This window comes from Bos mutus, chromosome 1, assembly GCF_027580195.1.
Source record: "Bos mutus isolate GX-2022 chromosome 1, NWIPB_WYAK_1.1, whole genome shotgun sequence".
NCBI lineage: Eukaryota > Metazoa > Chordata > Mammalia > Artiodactyla > Bovidae > Bos > Bos mutus.
In genome coordinates this window covers 155,935,960-155,941,959 of record NC_091617.1, presented here as the reverse complement: position 1 = coordinate 155,941,959, position 6,000 = coordinate 155,935,960, and positions in this window count along the sequence as shown.

Here is a 6,000-nt window from a genome sequence, read left to right as displayed (position 1 = left end):
TGCAGGAAACAAGTGATGGGTTGGGAAAGATGCCCTGGATTAGGAAATAGCAAACCACTCCAGTACTCTTACCTGGAAAATTCTGTGGACAGAGGAGCCCGATGGGCTCAAGTCCATGAAGTTGCAAAGGGTCGGACATGACTGAGTGACTGAGCACCATTTATATATTCTTAGTACTATTACATATTCTATTCTAGTTTCTCATTTTAGAGCTAGTATAATTTCCTTTGCTTTAATCCTTGCTCTGCTGCTTTTACTAACCAGTTAACCTTGGATGCAAAACTTGTGCCTCAACTTCCCTGTGAAATGGCTCAATAATGGTACCCAACCCACTCCAGTATCCTTGCCTAGAAAATCTTATGGACAGAGGACTTTGGTGGGCTGCAGTCCATGGGGTTGCAAAGAGTCGGACATGACTGAACGACTAACACTTACTTACTTACCTCATTCCATTAATCTGTATGAAGGTAGGAGAGTGCAAGCCATGTAAGTGCTACGTAAATACCTTCTGTTATTTTCTACTGTTTCCTTTTACCTGTTTTTATGACTATGTTAATTGGTTACGTTTTGTTGATGCGTTGTTCTTGCAGTGGTTTGAAAGTTATTTCTCATTTTCTTGGGAAAATCCACTCCCTCTGCTTCTATTTTCTTCTAACCTGACTTCCAGTTCAGAATCATCTCTTCCATTGTGTCTAATCTGTTGTTAAATTCATCTAGTTTCAACAATTGCATTTTTGTTTACAAATTTCTGTTTTTGTATAGATTTCACTTATCGGCTGAAGATTTCCATCTCATAAACTATTTCCTTGAACATATTATTTAAAGTTATTTTTAAATCTATCTAATAATGTCAGTGGATTTATTATTAATATATACATATTTCTTTCCCCTTGGTTTTGATCATTTGATTTCTGGTTTTCTCCATGAACTTTCTATTCTGAATATTGTATATGAAGATATTTTAGTGAACTTGAGGCCCCAAGTAATGGTGTTTGGTTAATGGCTACTGAGCTGCTACATCATGTGCTGTGTGTGCTTGGATGCTCAGACATGTCTGACTCTTTGTGGCTCCTTGGACTGTAGCCCACCAGGCTCCTCTGTCCATGGGGATTCTCCAGGCAAGAATACTGGAGTGGGTTGCCATTTCCTACTCTAGGGATCTTCCCCAACCCAAGGATCGAACTCGCATCTCATGTCTCCTGCACTGACATACAGATTCTTTACCACTAGCATTACCTGAGAAGCCCAAGAAAAAGTAAATACCAGTAATCATACTAGATATTAGTGGATTAAGTTGTTCCATTTAAAGACAGTTGCTTCCTAAATGTGTCAAAAAAGTACAACTAAGTTTGTAAGACATACAACTGAAGAGTAGAAGAAAGGGTAAAAATAAAAGGCAAATTCGCTATAGCTTATAACAACCTTTATATCAGATAAAATACATTTCAAACCACAAAGCATTAAATGGACAATGAGATACATTAAGTTCAGTTCAGTTGCTCAGTTGTGTCCAACTCTTTGCAACCCCATGGACTGCAGCATGCCAGGCTTCCCTGTCCATCACCATCTCCTAGAGCTTGCTCAAACTCATGTCCATTGAGTCAGTGGTGCCATCCAACCATCTTGTCCTCTGTTATCCGCTTCTCCTCCTGCCTTCAGTCTTTCCCAGCATCAGGGTCTTTTCCAATGAGTCAGTTCTTTGCATCAGGTGGCAAAAGTATTGGAGCTTCAACCTCAGCATCAGAGAGACACATTATCAATACATTAGTAATGGGTCCATTCCACCAAGAAGCAGGTAGGAAAATGCAAACAGGAGTCTGACTCTGTTTTTTGTTTTTTGTTTGCTTTATTCACTTTATTGACCAGAAGATCATCACAAAGAAAAAATTGGCATCCCTTTTTATCCATTAATATATTTAATTTTTATTTTATATTGGAGTGTAGTTGATTTACAGTGTTGTATTAGTTTCAGGTATAAAGCAACTTGATTCAGTTTTACATACCCATATATCCATTCTTTTTCAATTCTTTCCCCATATAGGTTATTACAGAGTGCTGAGTAGAGTTCCCTGTGCGCTGCAGTAGGCTGTTGTTGATTATCTATTTTATTATTTTTAAATTTTTATTTATTATTGAAGTGTAATTCAGTTCAGTTAATTCGCTCAGTCATGTCCGACTCTTTGCAACCCCATGGACTAAAGCACGCCAGGCCTCCCTGTCAATCACCAACTCCTGGAGTTTACCCAAACTCATGTCCATTGAGTCAGTGATGCCATCCAACCATCTCGTCCTCTGTCATCCCCTTCTCCTCCTGCCCTCAGTCCTTCCCAGCATCAGGGTCTTTTCCAGTGAGTCAGCCCTTCACATCAGATGGCCAAAGTATTGGAGTTTCAGCTTCAACATCAGTCATTCCAGTGAACACCCAGGACTGATCTCCTTTAGGATGGACTGGTTGGATCTCCTTGCAGTCCAAGGGACTCTCAAGAGTCTTCTCCAACACCACAGTTCAAAGCATCAATTCTTCGGCGCTCAGCTTTCTTTATAGTCCAACTCTCACATCCATACATGACTACTGGAAAAACCATAGCCTTGACTAGATGGACCTTTGTTGACAAAGTAATGTCTCTGCTTTTTAATATGCTGTCTAGGTTAGTCATAACTTTCCTTCCAAGGAGCAAGCATCTTTTAATTTCATGGCTGCAATCACCATCTGCAGTGATTTTGGAGCCCCCCAAAATAAAATCAGCCACTGTTTCCCCATCTATTTGCCATGAAGTGATGGAACCAGATGCTATGATCTTAGTTTTCTGAATGTTGAGCTTTAACCCAACCTTTTCACTCTCCTCTTTCACTTTCATCAAGAGGCTCTTTCGTTCTTCACTTTATGCCAACTGAGGTTATTGATATTTTTCTGTATTAATTTCTGCTGTATGATGAGGGGAATCAGCTATATGTATAAATATATCCCCTCCCTCTAGGACCTCCCTCCCTCCTCCCTACATCCCACCCCTCTAGGTAACTGCTGACATCTTTGAAGCCTCATCCCTGAGTCTTTTCTTTCTCCCCACATCTTAGCAGACAGAAAAGAAAGCCTGGACGCTGCCTCCCTTGGTACCAGTAGGAAATTGAAACCATACAGGAGGCACCTGCCCATGCTGGAACCCTCACCAAGGCCCCACCCCTAACACAACAGAAGCCCAAGTATGTCTCCCTTCCTGGCTCTCAAGTCATTTTTAGACCAGCTTGAGGGGCCTGCACTGCTCACCTCAAAAAGCCGCCTTGTGTAAGGGATAAATATTTCCATACTTTCTTAGTGTGTGTGTGTGTGTGTGTGTTGTTATCAGTCTTGACAGCTGGACCAAAGTTTGGGTGAGAGTCCATCTTCTTTCTGAAAGATGTCACAGTGACAAAAACTAAGTAAGCATTTTGAATATCTGAGTAACATAATAATCTTGCGATAATAAGCTTGCACCTTGTATTATAAGATGGTGGAGTAGAAGGACATTCGCTTATCTTCTCCTGTGAGAACTCCAAAACTGCAACTAACCGCTGAACAACCATCGACAGGAGAATGTTAGATCCCACCAAAAAAAAGATACCTCACGACTCAGTGTAAAGGAGAAGACCCAACAAGACACTGGGAGGGGTGAAGTCACATTTAGAATCAAACTTCATACCAGCCAGAGATGCTTGGAGGGTTCAAACAAAATGTTGTGCACACCAGGACTCAGGGACCCCACAAGAGACTGAGCCAGACCTCCCTTTGAGTCTTTGGGCATCTCCTGAGGAAGCATGGGTCAGCAGTAGCCTGCTGCAGGGGCGGGGGCTCTGGCTGCAGCAGACCTGAGAGACGTGTGAGCCCCACCATAGAGCCACCAAGCTGACAACCTATGAATTGGAGAACAATTATACCAAAGATGTTCTCACACTGTTGCGAAAGTGCTGGGGCCCATGACAGATTTCTTAATCTGGGGATTCGGCAAAGGGACTTAGAACCCCCAGGGAAATTGACTTTGAAGGCCAGTGGGATTTGATTACTGAACTTCCACAGGACTGGGCAAACAGACTCTTGGAGGGCACAAACAAAACCTTGTGTACACCAGGACCCAGGAAAAAGGATCAGTGACTCCACAAGAGATTGAGCCATACTTGGCCTGTGAGTGTCCAGGAGTCTCCGGCAGAGGCATGAGTCGACAGTGGCCTGCTGTGGGGTCAGGGGCTCTGAATACAACAGTCTTGGCATAAGTCCTTTTGAAGGAGGTCTCCATTACCCTTACCATAGTTTGGCCTCAGGCCAAACTATAGGGCACCCCAACCACTAATGCCTCAGGCCAACCAGTCCATCCTAAAGGAAATCAGTCCTGAATATTCATTGGAAAAACTGATGGTGAAGCTGAAACTCCAATACTATGGGCACCAGATGTGAAGAACTGACTCACTGGAAAAGACCCTGATGCTGGGAAAGATTTAAGGCAGGGGAAGAAGGGGACGAAAAAGGATCAGATGGTTGGATGGTATCACCGACTTGATGGATGTGAATTTAAGTTCCGGGGGTTGGTGATAGACAGGAAGCCTGGTGTGCTGCAGTCCATGGGGTGGCAAAGAGTCAGACACCACTGAGTGACTGAACTGAACTGAAACTACAGGGAGGGAACACAACCCCACCTGTCAACAGAAAATTGGATTAAAGATTTACTGAGCATGGCCCCACACATCAGAGCAAGACCCAGATTCTCCCACAGCCAGTATCTCCCATCCAGGAAGCTTCCATAAGCCTCTTACCCTTATCCATCAGAGGGCAGACAAACAGGACGGAAACCACAATTACAGAAAACTAACCAAACTGATCACTTGGATCACAGCCTTGTCTAACTCAGTGAAACTATGCCATGTAGGGCCACCCAAGATGGACAGGTCATGGTGGCGAGTTCTGACAAAACATGGTGCACTGGAGAAGGGAGTGGCAAACCACTTCAGTATACTTGCCTTGAGAGCCCCATGAACAGTATGAAAAGGCAACAAGATATGACACTGAAAAATGAACTCCCCAGGTCAGTAGGTGCCCAATATGCTACTGGAGAAGAGTGGAGAAGTAGCTCAGAGAAGAATGAAGAGGCTGAGCCAAAGTGAAAACAGTGCCCAGTTTTGGATGTGACTGGTGATGGGAGTAAAGTCCGATGCTATAAATGACAATATTGCATAGGAACCTGGAATGTTAGGTCCATGAATCAAGGTAAATTGGAAATAGTCACACAGGAGATGGCAAGAACAAACATTGACCGTTTAGGAATCAGTGAACTAAAATGGACTGGAATGAGTAAATTTAATTCAGATGACCATTATATCTACTACCGTGGGCAAGAATCCCTTAGAAAAAATGGAGTAGCCTTCATAGTCAACAAAAGAGTCCAAAATGCAGTACTTGTGTGCAATCTCAAAAACGACAGAATGATCTCTGTTTGTTTCCAAGGCAAACCATTCAATATCACAGTAAATCCAAGTCTAGGCCTCAACCACTAATGCTGAAGAAGCTGAATGGTTCTATGAAGACCTACAAGACTTTCCAGAACTAACACCAAAAAAAAAAAAAAAAAAAAGATGTCCTTTTCATCATAGGGGACTGGAATGCAAAAGTAGGAAGTCAAGAGAAAACTGGAGTAACAGGCAAGTTTTGCCTCAGAGTACAAAATGAAGCAGGGCAAAGGCTAACAGACTTTTGCCAAGAGAATGCACTGGTCATAGCAAACACCCTCTTCCAACAACACAAGAGACAACTCTACACATGGACATCACCAGATGGTCAATGCTGAAATCAGATTGATTATATTCTTTGGAGCCAAGGATGGAGAAACTATATAGTCAGCTAGATTCAAGGGATTAGATCTGATAGAGTGCCTGAAGAACTATGTAGAGAGGTTTGTAACACTGTATAGGAGGTGGTGATCAAAACCATCCCCAAGAAGAAGAAATGCAAAGAGGCAAAATGATTGCCTAAGGAGG